The following is a 16482-nucleotide window of genomic DNA, read 5'->3' on the forward strand; positions in this document are numbered from 1 at the left end:
ATTCACAACTATCAACAACTGAATCTAAAAAACCAAACAAAGCAAACAACCAGAACAGGAACAGGATCAGATACGGAGATCCTATGGAGGGTTATCAGCTGGGAGGGGGGAGGGGGAGAATGGGGGAAAAGGTACAGGGAATAAAAAGCATAATCAGTAGGTACAAAATAGACAAGGGGATGTCAAATGTAGTATAGAAAATGGAGAAGCAAAAGAACTTACATGCACAACCCATGGACATGAACTAATGGGGGGGTGGATTGCTGGAGGGAATTGGGGTTATCGCATGGACAGGGCAAAGGGGGGAAAATGGGACAACTGTAATAGCATAATCAATAAAATGTATTTTAAAAAAAGAAAGTATGAGCTGTCATGCCATTTAAAACATGGGTGAATCTTAAATACACATTGCTAGGCTAAAAAAGCCAGTTGGAAAAGGCTGTATACTGTATCATTCCATTTATATGATACTCTGGAAAAGGAAAACAGATAAAACAAGTAAGTAGTTGCAGGCATTTGGGGGAGTATGTGCTTTAAATAGATGAAGCATAGGGGATTAGGGGAGTGAAACTATGTTCTATAATACTGCAATGCATGACACTACATTTTTCAAAACCCGTAGAACTTTACAGCAGAGAAGTGAATCTTATGGCATGCAAATTAAGAAAAATCTTTAGGTTGCAAATAACTATGCTAATTTTGACAGTGCAGGTTTTGACAGAAGAATGTATGAAACAAACTCACTGAAGGGAGTAGGGAAAAGCTGACCTAAATAACTCTGGAAATGAGTGAAATCTGTGACTGAAGGCAAATGGAATTGTACATAAGCAGTGAACTCTGGTTGAAAAAATTGCTTTGGGGCTATGAGTTAGCAATTCTGAAACAACTATAATGTGCATCTGGGATTGAGCAGAGAAGCAAATGAGTAGCTGATAATGGGAGCCAGGTCTCACTATTGAAGTGGGAAGTCACAGATGAGCAAGGGAAAGAGGCAAAAATTATACATACATATGGTAATGGAGTAGAGACATCATTATAAACTCACGTTTAGTTTATAGAGGTAGAGATGGATATATATGTATATGTTAATATATAATATATGATTTTATATTAATTTATATATTAATTGTATGTTGTATGGTCATGGTTCTCCCATTACCCATGAGGAGGGCTGGCTAGGGGGTCTGTGGCCAGAAGGAATGTGCATTGTTTAGGGAATGGATTGTAACTCCCTCCTTATCTCTTTTGGAAGCAGCTTCTTGTCCTGTGACTGCTTCGTGAACTTTTCCTTCTGCATGTACACACTGAGGTAATATAGTCTAGAGTTGCACGTAGGACATGCACCTCCTTTGTCTGGGGCCCCTTATGAGGAGCCTCCCTCTGGAGGAGGGGCGGTCTCTCACATTCGGTACTGCCGCTGTCTGTGTACTCCCCTGTGATGTGAGCTGTTAATGCAAGAAACAACCAAACCTGTAGTTTTTGATGAGTTTATTTGAGCTGAACTGACAACAATTGCATGGAAGCAATATCTCAAAGGACTGAGAAATGCTCTAGAGAGTGGCAGTTTACTACCACATTTTATACATTAGCATCAGAAGAGGAGCTGTAAGGGGATTACCTGAAGTCCACTGATGATAAATTAGGGGAGGCAGGAGAAAGTCCAGTGGGGAAATTTCTGGGATTGGATAAAAGATAAAATGATAGATACATACTTTTTTAAGTAGGTGGGTAAGGGATAGTTAACAATCAACAATTAACATAACAATAACAGTGAGGGGATTTGTGGTCTCTGCTTGTGCCCAAGGGGTTTGGGGGAAGGAAGTTAGTTACCCTGACATTCCAAAGCTATGTTATCATAGAGGCAAAATGACAACACACAGGCTTAGTTAAGGTAAAGATTGACCTTTGTTAGAGAAAAATACTGGCCTAGGACAGGACTACCTGACATGAACTGCTTTTCGTTAATAAATTTTAATTTTAGACCATCCTTTTTGGTTTCTTTAGGTCTCTGAGTTTTTAAGGCTGCCTTGTTGGCCTCGCCTGAGCTTGTCAGCTTAATATGTGGCCCCTTTTCTTTCACATAAGGGTGCTCATTGCTACTAGAGTATCTTTGCTTTCTGGCTCTCTCAGCTGGTAGAGAAAGGAAAAATGTGTATACTAACTAGTACACATACACACATCCATAAATATATACATAACATATGTTATACAGGAGCCCCTAACTGGGGAGCTGCTTAAGTGTTCGTGATATCCAGATAAAACCACCTGAAGAACTAGCAAATGTAGACATGCTGTTTATTACTCTGTAGTTTCCCCGCTTTACTTTCTCCTGCCTCCCTTAATTTATCATCGATGGACTTCATGTAACCCCCTTACGGCTCCTCATTTGATGCTAATGTATAAAATGTGGTGCTAAACTCCTATTCTCTGGAGCATTTCTCAATTCGTTGAGATATTGCTTCCTTGCAATTGCCGTCATTTTGGCTCAAATAAACTCACCTAAAACTCTCTCTACAGGTTTGAATGTTTCTTATGTTAACCCATAGCACCCAAATCTTGGTTCTTACCATTTTTCAATAACTTAAACCAGGACTCCTTGGAGAAACAGCTGGTTCTGACACTGGGACAGGTCATATACAAAATGAACCTGGAGTGTCTTGTCGTGCCAGTAAGTAAGGAAGCACTCAAACCAAACAGAGAACAAACAAACAAAAACCAAAACTGAAAAGCTCCGTAGTGAAGTGGGTATGTCAGATGGACATAGGGTCCAACTGAAAGGGCTCCAAATGGCCCAAACTGAAGCAATTTGAGGAATAAAATGGTGTTGGATTATAACACAAAATGTAACGTAAGTATCCACAAGTCCACACTGATACAAAGAAATTATTGAATAAACAAATGGGGGAAAATAGACAAATATCCTGTGTAGAAAATTCTAAGAAATTTGTGTAGATAATTCACTTTCCAGGAGGGGAAGCGTAAGTGTGACCTGTATACGGTGACTTCCAAAGAGCACAGTACAGAAGGGGAAAGAAAACAGTCACTTAACCTGACAAATAAACCTTGATCAAGGTCAACATCCACAGTGGAGCAATGTTATCAGTATTCCCCCTTCATATGGTGGGATGGGAGTGGCACTTTACCTCTGTGGTCTTCCTCCAAAAAATCCATAACCCCAGTCCAATCATGAGAAAAACATTGGACAAATCCAAATTGAGGGACATTCTTCAAAAACAGCTGACCAGGGCCCCTCAAAACTGTCAAGGCCATCAAAAACAAAGAACGTCTGAGAAACCGTCAGAGCCAAGACTTGCCTGAGGAGAGCGAAGACATAATGTAACGTGGTGTCCTGGCTGGGTCCCGGACCAGGGAACAGATGGGCTTCGATTAATGATGGTATGTCAGTATTGGTCCATTCAATGTAACAAATATGCCATGATAATGGGGGAAGCTGTGTATGGGATACATGGTGACTATCTTTACTACTTTTTTGTAAGTCTAAATCTATTCTAAAATAAAAAGTTTATTACAAAATATATGCTTATAGAAAGAATTTGAAGTCTAAGACATCTCTTTCCAGAGAGAATTTTCCTTTGCTTGTCCCAAGCACTGGGGATTACTAGCAAGCCAAGATCAACTTAAAAAAATTTCCGAGTTGAAGATTCAACAACGCAAATAATTCAAAGCTGGGCTGCACTTGGTGGAGGTGTGGTTCATTTTGTGTTCCTCTCGGTCCCTAAACTGCAGCCCTCTGGAGTTTCCCAGAGCTTTCCCATGGCCTGGATGCCAACTTTTGTCCCCTCCCTACCAGGAGCCTTGTTCAACCTTTGTCTTTCTTACAGATCGGCAATGCCCTGGGCCAGGCGTGGCCCCCAAATCTAGGCTCATGTGCTTTGATTCTGATCTCTTGTAAGTCTCCATTCTGATAATGCTTCCCTATTTGTAAGCTCTTCATTCCACTCAGTCAGATGATTTTATATTTCATCCAGCTTTTCTGCAGAATATTTCTGCATTTCCTCAGTAGGAGGATTGGTCCAAATGACCTAATTGCTTTATCTGCTGCAGAAAATTTAAACTGTTACCGCTGCCTCCTTTCCCATTCCATTTATTGTTGTGGCTTCATATTTAAAAAAAAATTCTTTAACATTATTTTCTTGGAGCATCCAGACGTAGCATTGGGTAATGGGTTTTCAGCACTCATCTATAACTATAGCTTATTTTGGTGATATCTAAAGAAAATTAGAATCCTCAAATGAGTGTAGGATATTACTTAGAACAATATATCTGAAAGTGAGAAATAAGCCAGGTGAAAGATGAGTCGACCTTAAATAATCACACCCAGGAAAAGTACCATGAGGATGTAGAATACATACACATACTTACATACGGGGTCCAGCACAATGATGCTTTTCTATTACAACATCTTCTATTACAAAATCATAAGCATGCAATTCTGTGACATAACAGTATCACACGCAAGCACAGCATCTGACATTTTAGGTAAATGTTCAAACTCGCGTCCAGCTCGTGTGAGACATTCACATACCCTCCCCACCACACACAAGCAGGTGTTACTTCTGCGGGACCCTATAAACATAAAGGGGTGGACAAAAGTAGGTTCACAGTTACCGGTACGTGAAAAAAGTCATATTATTATTTATTAATTATGGTATGATTTTCCATATGAAACATTGTAAGCTTACATTTTCCTACCCCTGTAAATACATATGTAAATATTTCTAATATACATTCATATGGGCCGGAAAGCTGATAGGTGCTAACAAAATACTTTCTGTTTGCTGTATGTCCCTGTGTTACACTTTCTAATCCTGTTGTGAAACATCAGTGTTCTTTCTCTAGGAGAAAAAGCAACAATTTCAAGTTATAAAAACAATTCTGCAGAATCAACACCTCCCCGCCATGGGCAGGAATGCTGGCCACTGAGAACAAGTGAGTTCAGACACCGAGCTTGTCGCTTGGGCATCTGACCACTTACTATAGGTTGGAGGTTCCAATGACTCCCTTCTCATGTTTGATTAATTTGCTAGAGTAGCTTATGGAACTCACAGAAACATTTTACTTACTAGATTACCAGTTTATTGTAAAAGGATATAATTCAGTTGCAGCCAAATGGAAGAGATGCATAGAGCAATGTTTATGGAAAGGGCTCGGAGCCTCCGCGTCCTCTCTAAGTGCACCACTGTCCCCAAATCTCCACGTGTTTACCAATCCAGAAGCTCTCTTAACCTCGTCCTGTTAAGTTTGGACAACCAAATAGAGGCTTCATTACATGTGCATGGTTAATTAAATCCTTGCCTACTGGTGATTGAACTCAATGTCCCATCCCCGTGGGTCAAGGAGAAGAGACTGGCAGTTCCAACCCTCTAAACACACGGTCTGCTGCCCACTCACCCAGTCCCCATCCCTATGTGGGGTCCTAAGTCAGTTCATTAATGTAACAAAAGGTAGCCGTGCTGCTCTCATTGCTTAGGAAATTCCTAAAGGTTTTAGGAGCTCTGTGCCCTGAAACAGGGCATGGACCAAATATATATTTCTTATTATAAATCACAATATCGTTACAATATTGAATGAAAAGAGAAGCCAATGAAAAGTTGGGGTCACATCCAAATTTTACTGTTTGCATTGGTCTTGTCCTTCATCTTGCATCTACGTATTTAAATATCATGGGTTAGGAAGCTACACAAGAATCTGCAAGCTTTTTATTTCTGGAATCATGTGCTCTTTTCTTTGGTGGATGGATTACTGTCCGCTTAGCATTCTAGGTTTCTTTTTTTTTTAAAATATATTTATTGATTATGCTATTACAGTTGTCCCATTTCCTCCCCCCACTCCACTCCATCCTGCCCACCCCCTCCCTCCCACATTCCTCCCTATAGTTCATGTCCATGGGTCATACTTATAAGTTCTTTGGCTTCTACATTTCCTACACTATTTTTACCCTCCCCCTGTCTATTTTCCACCTATCATCTATGCTACTTATTCTCTGTACCATCCCCCCCTCCCCCTCCCAATCCCCTATTGACAACCTTCCATGTGATCTCCATCTCTATGGTTCTGTTCCTGTTCTAGTTGTTTGCCTAGTTTGCTCTTGTTTTTGTTTTAGGTGTGGTCATTAATAACTGTGAGTATGCTGTCCTTTTTACTGTTCCTATTTTTTATCTTCTTTTTCTTAGGTAACTCCCTTTAACATTTCATATAATAAGGGCTTGGTGATGATGAACTTCTTTAACTTGACTTTATCTGAGAAGCACTTTATCTTCCCTTCCATTCTAAATGATAGCTTTGCTGGATACAGTAATCTTGGATGTAGGTCCTTGCGTTTAATATTGTGTAATGTAATTATGATGTGCCTTGGTGTGTTCCTCCTTGGGTCCAGCTTCTTTGGGACTCTCTGAGCTTCCTGGACTTCCTGGAAGTCTATTTCCTTTGCCAGACTGGGGAAGTTCTCCTTCATTATTTGTTCAAATAAGTTTTCAATTTTTTGTTCTTCCTCTTCTCCTTCTGGCACCCCTATAATTCAGATGTTGGAACATTTCAAGATGTCCTAAGCCTCTCCTCATTTTTCTGAATTCTTGTTTCTTCATTCTTTTCTGGTGGGATGTTTCTTTCTTCCTTCTGGTCCAGACCGTTGATTTGAGTCCCAGTTTCCTTCCCATCACTATTGGTTCCCTGTACATTTTCCTTTGTTTCTCTTAGCATAGGCTTCATTTTTTCATCTGGTTTTCAAACAGATTCAACCAATTCTGTGAGCGTCTTAATAACCAGTGTTTTGAACTGTGCATCCGGTAGGTTGGCTATCTCTTCCTCGCTTAGTTGTATTTTTTCTGGAGCTTTGAAGTGTTCTGTCATTTGGGCCATCTATTATTATTATTATTTTTTTGTCTTGGCGTGTCTGTTACTTTAGGGGGGGGAGCCTTAGGTGTTCACTGGGGTGGGGTAATGCTGGTCTGGTTGCTGTGCTGTGGGGGAGGGGCCGAGAGGGAGCAATGGTGCCCACTTCACTCTCCTCTGGATTTCAATCTTTCACTCCACTACCCACAGTCAAACTGGGCCCCTCTGGTGCTGGTTCCTGAGTGGGTGGGCTTGTGCACACTCTAGGCCCCTGTGGGTCTCTCCAACGACCTCTCCTGTGAGGCTGGGAGCCTCTCCTGCTGCCGCCCCAACCCCACGGGCGTTTTCAATCAGAGGCTTTATTTACCCCGCGCTGGAGCCCTGGGTTGCACGGTCTGCTTCTCTCCCCGCCGTTCGTCCGGTTTATCTGTGTGCGAATGTGGGGCCACGGGGTGCTACCCACTGCTCTGCCTGCCCTGCTCTCCGCCACTCTGAGTCCGGCCCTCTCGGTTTATCTGTGCGAATGTGGGGCTGCAGGGTCTGCTAGTGGTCAGACTGCCTGCGCCGTTCATCCCACACTCTGCCAGTCTCGGTCCTGCCACAGCCACGGGAGTCCTCTCCACCCTGGTGCCCATCTCCACCCCTCCTACCGGTCTGGATGAATGTTTATTTTTTATTTCCTTGGTGTGGACTTCCTTGCCGTTTGATTTTCTGTCAGTTCTGGTTGTGCAAGGCGCAGTGTGTCTACCTACACCGCCATCTTGGTTCTCAAATATCGCATTCTAAGTTTCTTTTGCTCACACTGCTGATTTGTCTTTGCAGGTCAGGCAGGCAAGGGCGATTCCTGAGGTATTTTCATCACCATCACAATGAGTGACTAACGGAATATTTGAACTTCTCTTAGGAGGAACCAGGGGCAGGTAAGCAGTGCCATCAGTGTTAAATCTTTGATCCGGGGGTAATAAGTTTTATTACCTCTGATAAAAATCCAGTGTCCTCTTCTGTACTTCTGGGTATCTTAAATACATGTCTTCCTTGTTCATACAAAATTCATCCCACGCAGTTCAGAGAGTTTCCCCTGTATTATTACCTGTAACCTAGGGGAGAAAGATCTAACACACAGAGAGAAACACAAGGGTAATACCTGTCTGAGGGGGGTTCCCACTTTTTGTATTTACCCTCAGGATAACCCAAGGGGTGGAGCAGCTTATGGAGTCTGACAAAAGCTGACTTCCTAAGGGCAGAAATGGAAGGAGGCAATTGTGGGACCCTGGATGACAGTGTTATTGAGGGTATGAATGTTAGCAGCCCAGGGAAGGGGGCTCTGTATCCTCCTCTGTCTTTGCTATATTCTCACAGATCTTTTTGATGAATCCTGGGTGGGAGAACTCGAATGACCCAATTCTTTTACGGAGACAAAGCAGGTCAGCCTTTCTCCAAAGGCTGTTAGCAAAGTGCTCTTCCCGGTCTATCCTCCTTGCCCCTCTCCAAGTCCATGGTAATAAATATAGTACACCTAAAGACTGAACCAGTCCCTCCCTGAAACGAATAATTGTAAGCTGACCACTAGAAGCACAGGTAACTTTTTCTTTTAATCTTAAAGGTGTCAATCTGCATGCATTTAATTTGTTTTCACAGTCTGTGCTGCTTTTATTTCAATCAGGAAGTAATCAAATCGACATACAATATAAAAATAGGAGAAAAGGTGAATAAAAAGGCCACAGTCTATCTGGGGCGGGGCAGGAGGGTGGGCTGGGACAGACTTGTATCTGGCACCCAGTGAGCGAGGCTAGGCATTTACCTCGAAGCAGCAATGACAGGGCCACGTGGAGGAGGCTTGCTGGGCCCAGGGCAGGGAGGGCACTGCCTGGCTGGATGAGCCTGCTCACCTGACCCACAGGGCAGGCCGCGGCCAGTCGTGTGGCCAGCCTGTTCCCTCCAGGGCAGGCTGAGCCTGAATTGTCTGTTGACAAGTCCAAACTTTCACAGTGCTGTCCACAGCCCCTGTGAAGAGCTGGCCCTGGGACATGGCCTGCCCAGTTACACGGCCCTGGTGTTGCAGCAGGGGCTGCATGAGGGTCATGTTGTTTATAGTCCAGACCCTGAGGGACTGTCACATATGCTGAAGACTTTGGCCTGGTCTGAAAAGGAGATGACAGCCGGGGCATACATGGGACCCACATGGCCCATCAGTCTATCCCTGCTACTCAGCCTTGCTATCTCACAAGGGGATAAACTTCTCCTAGGTGCTCCAGACAGTGTGATTCCTTATGATGACAGAGTAGACAGTGCCACTGACATCTGCCGGACACAGATGCAGTAGAGGGTTGGATGTTGCAGATCTTGATTTTCTGGTAGAAGCCGCCGTACAGGTAGCTTTGGGCAGCCACCAGGGCCTACAGTTAGTCGTTGAGGCCAGTGAGCTCCTTCTTCAACTTCAGCTCAGTACCCCCCATGTCCCAGACTTTGATGGCCCTCAGAGAGCTGCAGAGGAGTATGCTGTGCGAGAAGACCAGTGTGCACTCCAGTTGTCCAGATCCAGATCGTGTTTACCTTCTGCAGGTTCTGGATGTCCCACGTGAGGATGGTGCAGTCTGCTGAGCCACAGTAGAGTTTTAGCCCCTAGATATAGGGCATCAGCACAATGCTGTTATGGTCCTTCAGCATCTTCTGACATTTGTAGGTGGAACAGGCATCCCACACATTTATGCACTTGTCAGAAGAGCCATTGAAAAGCAGGTGACCCATGGAATATATGACGGAGCCCTGGTTGCCCACAGAGTTTCCTTTGCTGCTGATAATGTGCCGAGGGTCATAGGATCCTGGGATGCCCATGTGAATTGGCGTGGGACTGCTCCTCATTCAACGTGGATGTGTCACTCTGGAGCTCCATGAAGTCTTCACTAAGCTTGTTCTGGTTTTTGTCCAGGACGTCAGATTTGAGCTCAGGACTCTTCTCCAGATGATCAATCTTCTTGAGAGCTTGCTCAGTGTGAAGTGCAGAACAGCAATCTTCTGCTCCTTCTGGGCCTGTGCCACATGCATTTTGTGGAAGCTGTCAACTGTCTACTGCAGGACCTCAGGCTGTCCAAGTGGCATGTCTCCAGGTACCTCTCACAGGTGCACTGGTTCCCAGTGAATGCGAACTACTTGGAATGGGACACTTGACGTGCTCACACTCCTTGAGGTGGGCTTCCAGGTTCATCTGGAGAAGGTGCAGACAGCTGGGGTTGTTCCTGTACATGTTTGTAGTCACAGCTATCATCGTGGTTCTTCCGGCTCCTGAGATTGATGGTGGAAGGGCAGCTTCTAGGGTCTATGCCAAAGCTGGTGGGCTTCCCAGCCCCCACCATCTGTATAGCCATGCCTACCGTGGATGAAGAGCTCCGGATCTGCTCAGCCACCACAACATTGTTTACCATGACCGTCAGCTTGGCATTTCCATGGAACACTTCTGTGACTTCATGGTGCATCTTGGGTAGAACATGTGCTCACATGTGGTGATCACAGGGTCCCTGAACACACTGCAGCAGAGCTGGCAACAGCACTTCGCCAACAGATGCTTAGCAAACACCAGTGGCTCTGACTCCTCTTCGTCCTTGGACATACAAGGGGTACAGCACAGGGACAGGCTGGACTCAGAGCGGCTGGAGATGGCAGAGTCAGAGCCTTGCAGGATGCTGCTGGGGGCATGCTGTCCTCCTCGTCCTGTGGGGAGTATGTAAGGGTGCTGGAGGAGAAGGGAGCCCTGCAGTGATGTTTGTGTGTGTGGATCCCATGGGCTTTTGTGACTGCTGAAAAAGGCAGGCCTTAAGGTCATTTTCATCTGGTCCCAGTGGCGACTAATGGAATGGGAAGGTTGCTGGGCCCTCCTGGAGAACCTGCTGTAGTGGGTGCTCTGGCCCGAGCTCATGCTCTAGAGATGCACTCAGGCTACCACCCTGCTTGTGGCCACCCAGGAGTAGCAACGCCACCCCCACTCCCCAACTTCATCATGTGCTCTTGGCTGCCAGTAGTGTTTTCAAAATAATTGCTAGCACAAGGACAGGTTGCAAAGAGAATCAGTGAAGTATGTTTGGTGTCAGCACGTCACATGTACTCCTTTCTATATAAAGTCATGATACATTTTGCATTTTCATCAGTGACTTGACTTTTATAGATACTACACTGAGTTTAAATAATGCTGCTGAAAGATTTTAGAGGTCTGAATTCTTTCAGGGCTCATTGCGTGAGCACTTAGACAGTCAGCGAGGAAGAGTGAATGGTCAGCAGGGTCAAGGGCTGCAAAAAGAATCAAGAAGCTGAGTGCTGAGGAAATGCTGTTGGATCTGTGATGGGGAGAAATCCATGTATGACCTTTGGGAGAACATGTCAGTAGCATAATGGAGAAGAAAGTCAGCTTGCAGTGCATTACAGAGTAATTGGGTAGTGGAAAAGAGACAGGGAGTGAGCCTTCTTTTTTATATAGTCTAGCAGTGAAAGATGAGAGAGAATTAGTTTGACAAGCTAGCTGGGTCAGAGCACATTTTTTTAAAAGGATAGTTTATAAGCAGAGCAGGAGGCATGGGAGAGACTTGCATTTGTGGCAGAGTTCAAGGTGGGGGCGAAAAGGGGAGACAGAGAGAGAGAGAGAAGAGAGAGAGAGAGAGAGAGAGAGAGAGAGAGAGAGAGAGAGAGAGAGAGAGAGATACTTCCCAGCATAAGATTCCCAGTAGCAGGTGCTTTGTCTGCCTAATAAGCACTTAGCCTAAAAGGAAGTTTCCAGAATTGCCTCAGTTTTGTAGGACTCAAAGTATTTTTATTTATTTACTTTTGATTTAATTCTTATTGTATTCTTTTCCTATTACCCTTTAGTTCCCTTATACCCTCTGGCAAAGGAGTTTTAGAGCATGAACACACAGATGTTTGCCTCGGAGTGGTTTACAACCTAAAAGTGATACTATGCACACAGATAATGGAATGGAGTTACCAGTGCAACCAGTTCAATATCTTTCAAAATGATACCAGCCAAAAGATGTGAGCCGAAACATTCTAACCATAATAACAAACATCGGGCAATTTTGCTCATTTTATTCACATAGCCACATGAGGTAGATACTATTATCATTTTGCATGTGAGGAAACTGAAGCTTAGACAGGCTACAGGCTAAGGGAGTACTTAACTTCTCAAAGCTAATCATGATTTAAGTCCAGCCCCTGATTATAAGCTAGCATCCCATACCAAGTAACTGTCAGTAGAAATAGTGAGTGAAGCTTGTGACCGGAAATCACAAATAAGAATCTCAAAGCTAATCATGATTTAAGTCCAGCCCCTGATTATAAGCTAGCATCCCATACCAAGTAACTGTCAGTAGAAATAGTGAGTGAAGCTTGTGACCGGAAATCACAAATAAGAATTCAACAGCATTGTATCTTACACTATGTAAGATCATGTCTATATCTTACTTTAAAATATTTTGGCATGGGCGCACATGTGTGCACATGTGTTTGTATGTGTTTGCCTGTATGAGTTTGAGCTGCACTCCAGATATGGCCAATGGCCAGGTTGAAATACATACTCTAGGGGGAGAAAGGGGTGGAGTGCAAGTGTTTCTGCCATTTAACAGAAAAACCTGCACTCCAGGGATAGCTACCATAGCCTTAAATAATCTTTAATTCCAATTAATACCAGATTTGATAATATTAGCATAATGAAAGATAGAGATTGGTATTCATTGATGAAATTAATAGTTTGTTAATTAGACAATGGATGTTGGAAATGGGCATTCATTAGTGAGATTAGTGAAAGATGAAATTTGTGAATTAACTAAAGCATTCCAGAAAAACTCTTTGCCGTGGCATTAGTCTGGTTAGAATAAAGGTGGAAGCTTGACCCCCAACAGTCCTGTGCTTAGCCATCTCTGGAGGATTCTGGTTAGCTTGCTGGACCATTGGGCTAACTGAGTCTTGCCTCTAGAAATGTTGTCACATCATCCCAAAGCACCCTTTCATGCAAGGCATGACTTAGAGCACCAGAAAAGGGATTTCATTGGGTTTATAGAATAGGCCCTACTTGGGGTCTGCTTACTAATAAATGCTAACTTAATGGTCTGTATGTGTGGTAGATTTTTGTCTGATGCTTTCTTTTACTAAAAGCTGGCAATAAGATTGTAGGGGAGTAGTGAACTCTCACTCACTTTGTGAACTCTCAACCGTGAGAGTGGTACACAGTTCTATTTCCTACAATTAACTTATTTGTGTTTAACCAAATTGACTTGAGTTAGAATTTATTTCTATGAGTTTTCTGTAAAAATTCCCTTTCCCACTCTTAGAAAAACTATTCATCACCTTCTCAATATTTCTATGCCGATAGCCTCTTCCCTAGCCTCCTTGTTTGCCCTCCAGTTGTGTTAAGAAAACAGTTACAGTCAGGTGGGCAGTCCTTCGGCTCCCCTCATAGTCCATCATCAAATCCTGCAACCTGCTGCATCTGCTCTTACCTTTTGCCTTTCTTCTTACTGTGAAGGAGAGATGTGTCTTGGTTTGTGAACAGTGAGTCTTTTTACTGAAGCTCAGTATCCTGTCTTGCTTTGCCACTTAACGACCTCATTCCTGTGGTTTATTTACTCACTCTCTTTACAATCATTTCTGTCTTTCTGCTAGATTATTCACTTCAGCATACAAAATATTCGAGCATTTTCTATCTTAAACTGATGTTGATCCTTTTAAGTGACCGCTCAATTTCTCTGTCCCTTCAGAGTAAAACTACAAGTTGTCTGTACTGATTGTTTCTACTTACTCAATTTTCTTTTTTTAAAAATATATTTATTGATTATGCTATTACAGTTGTCCCATTTCCCCCCCCTTCACTCCACTCCTTCCTGCCCACCCCCTCCCTCCCACATTCCCCCCCTATAGTTCATGTCCTTGGGTCATACTTATAAGTTCTTTGGCTTCTACATTTCCTACACTATTCTTACCCTCCCCCTGTCTATTTTCCACCTATCATCTATGCTACTTATTCTCTGTACCTTTCCCTCCTCTCCCCCTCCCACTCCCCTATTGACAACCCTCCATGTGATCTCCATCTCTATGGTTCTGTTCCTGTTCTAGTTGTTTGCCTAGTTTGCTCTTGTTTTTGTTTTAGGTGTGGTCGTTAATAACTGTGAGTTTGCTGTCATTTTTACTGTTCCTATTTTTGATCTTCTTTTTCTTAGGTAACTCCCTTTAACATTTCACATAATAAGGGCTTGGTGATGATGAACTTCTTTAACTTGACCTTATCTGAGAAGCACTTCATATGCCCTTCCATTCTAAATGATAGCTTTGCTGGATTCAGTAATCTTGGATGTAGGTCCTTGCCTTTCATGACTTCAAATACTTCTTGCCAGCCCCTTCTTGCCTGTAAGGTCTATTTTGAGAAATCAGTTGACAGTCTTATGGGAAGTCCTTTGTAGGTAACTGTGTCCTTTTCTTTTGCTGCTTCTAAGATTCTCTCCTTCTGTTTCATCTTGGGGAATGTAATGATGATGTGCCTTGTTGTGTTCCTCCTTGGGTCCAGCTTCTTTGGGACTCTCTGAGTTTCCTGGACTTCCTGGAAGTCTATTTCCTTTGCCAGATGAGGGAAGTTCTCCTTCATTATTTGTTCAAATAAGTTTTCAATTTTTTGTTCTTCCTCTTCTCCTTCTGGCACCCCTATAATTCAGATGTTGGAACGTTTCAAGATGTCCTGGAGGTTCCTAAGCCTCTCCTCATATTTTTTAATTCTTGTTTCTTCATTCTTTTCTGGTTGGATGTTTCTTTCTTCCTTCTGGTCCACACTGTTGATTTGAGTCCCAGTTTCTTTCCCATCACTATTGGTTCCCTGTACATTTTCCTTTGTTTCTCTTAGCATAGGCTTCATTTTTTCATCTGGTTTTCAAACAAATTCAACCAATTCTGTGAGCGTCTTGATAACCATTGTTTTGAACTGTGCATCCGATAGGTTGGCTATCTCTTCCTCAGTTGTATTTTTTCTGGAGCTTTGAAGTGTTCTGTCATTTGGGCCATCTATTATTATTATTTTTTTTTTTGTCTTGGTGCGTCTGTTACTTAAAGGGGTGGAGCCTTAGGTGTTCACCGGGGGCGGGGTAACGCTTGTTGCTATGCTGTGATGCTGTACATGGGGGAGGGGTTGAGAGGGAGCAATGGCGCCCTCCCACTCTCCACCCGGTTTCAGCCACTCCCTCCACTACCCACAGTTGAAATGGGCCCCTCTGGTGCTGGTTCCCGAGTGGGTGGGCTTGCGTATGACCCAGGCCCCTGTGGGTCTCTCCAACCACCTCTCCTGTGAGGCTGGGAGTCTCTCCTGCTGCCACCCCAACCCCCACGGGCATTTTCAATCAGAGGTTTGAGGCTTTATTTCCCCTGCACTGGAGCCCTGGGTTGCATGGTTTGCTTTGCTCCCCGCCGTTTGTCCAGTTTATCTGTGTGTGAATGTGGGTCTGCAGGGTGCTACCCGCCGTTCTGCCTGCCCCATTCTCCGCCACTCTGAGTTCGGCCCTCTCAGTTTATCTGCAAGAATGTGGGGCCGCAGGGTCTGCTAGTGGTCAGACTGCCTGCGCCGTTTGTCCCACACTCCGCCTGTCTCAGTCCCGCCACAGCCACGCAAGTCCTCTCCACCCCGGTGCCCATCTCCGCCCCTCCTACTGGTCTGGATGAATGTTTATTTTTTATTTCCTTAGTGTCGTACTTCCTTGCCGGTTCGATTTTCTGTCAGTTCTGGTTGTGTGAGGAGGCGCAGTGTGTCTACCTACGCCGCCATCTTGGTTCTCCCTCTACTTCCTCAATTTTCATTCTCTTTTGGAATTATGAAATAACTCAGACACAGAGAATAGTTATGGACTAATATAGGATACCTCTATGAACACACAGAGCCACTGTCCAGTTTTCTAAAGTTTTAATGCTTTTTTATATTTGCTTTACCTTTTTAAAGAGAAATGCTATACACACAAATGAAACCTTCTCAAATTCATTTTCTCCCATCCCCAAAGGTAACCATTCCCTGAATTTGGTGTTCATCATGCCTCTTTATGTCTATAAATTACTCCACAGGTATATACCCACAACTGGTATATAGTATTTATTTTTGCAAGTTTTCAAATGTTATGTAAATATTATATATGTCATTATACAACTTACATCTTTGGTCAACATTATATTCTTGAGATTTATTCATATTAATATATTCACTTATTCATTTTAATTCTGTATTGTATTCCATTGAATAACTACTGTATACTTTACTCTGTACTGATAGATGTTATAGCATTTCCATCCCCACTGCTAATAGTAAATGAGAAGTTACTATTTCTCCATATTCATGTCAACATTTAAATTGTCAAACTTTTTATTTTTTTTTAAATATTGTATTTCTTTATTTATTTTTAGAGCGAGGGGAAAGGAGGGAGAAAGAGAAGGAAAGAAACATCAATGTGTGTCTGCCTCTCACATGCCCCCAATGGGGGGACCTGGCCTGCAAACCAGGCATGTGCCCTCACTGGAAATTGAACTAGTGACCCTTTGGTTTGCAGGCCAGCACTCAGTCCACTGAGCCACACCAGCCAGGAAATTGTCAAACTTTTAAATTTTGCCAAGCTGATGAATTTGAGT

General features: G+C 43.4%; 1 pseudogene; it reads right to left on the bottom strand.

The window, feature by feature from the left end:
- Positions 1 to 8737: 8737 nt before the first annotated feature.
- Positions 8738 to 10765, bottom strand: LOC112319271 (E3 ubiquitin-protein ligase TRAF7 pseudogene; annotated as a pseudogene).
- Positions 10766 to 16482: the final 5717 nt, after the last annotated feature.

This window comes from Desmodus rotundus, chromosome 11 (assembly GCF_022682495.2).
Source record: "Desmodus rotundus isolate HL8 chromosome 11, HLdesRot8A.1, whole genome shotgun sequence".
NCBI classification, from domain to species: domain Eukaryota; kingdom Metazoa; phylum Chordata; class Mammalia; order Chiroptera; family Phyllostomidae; genus Desmodus; species Desmodus rotundus.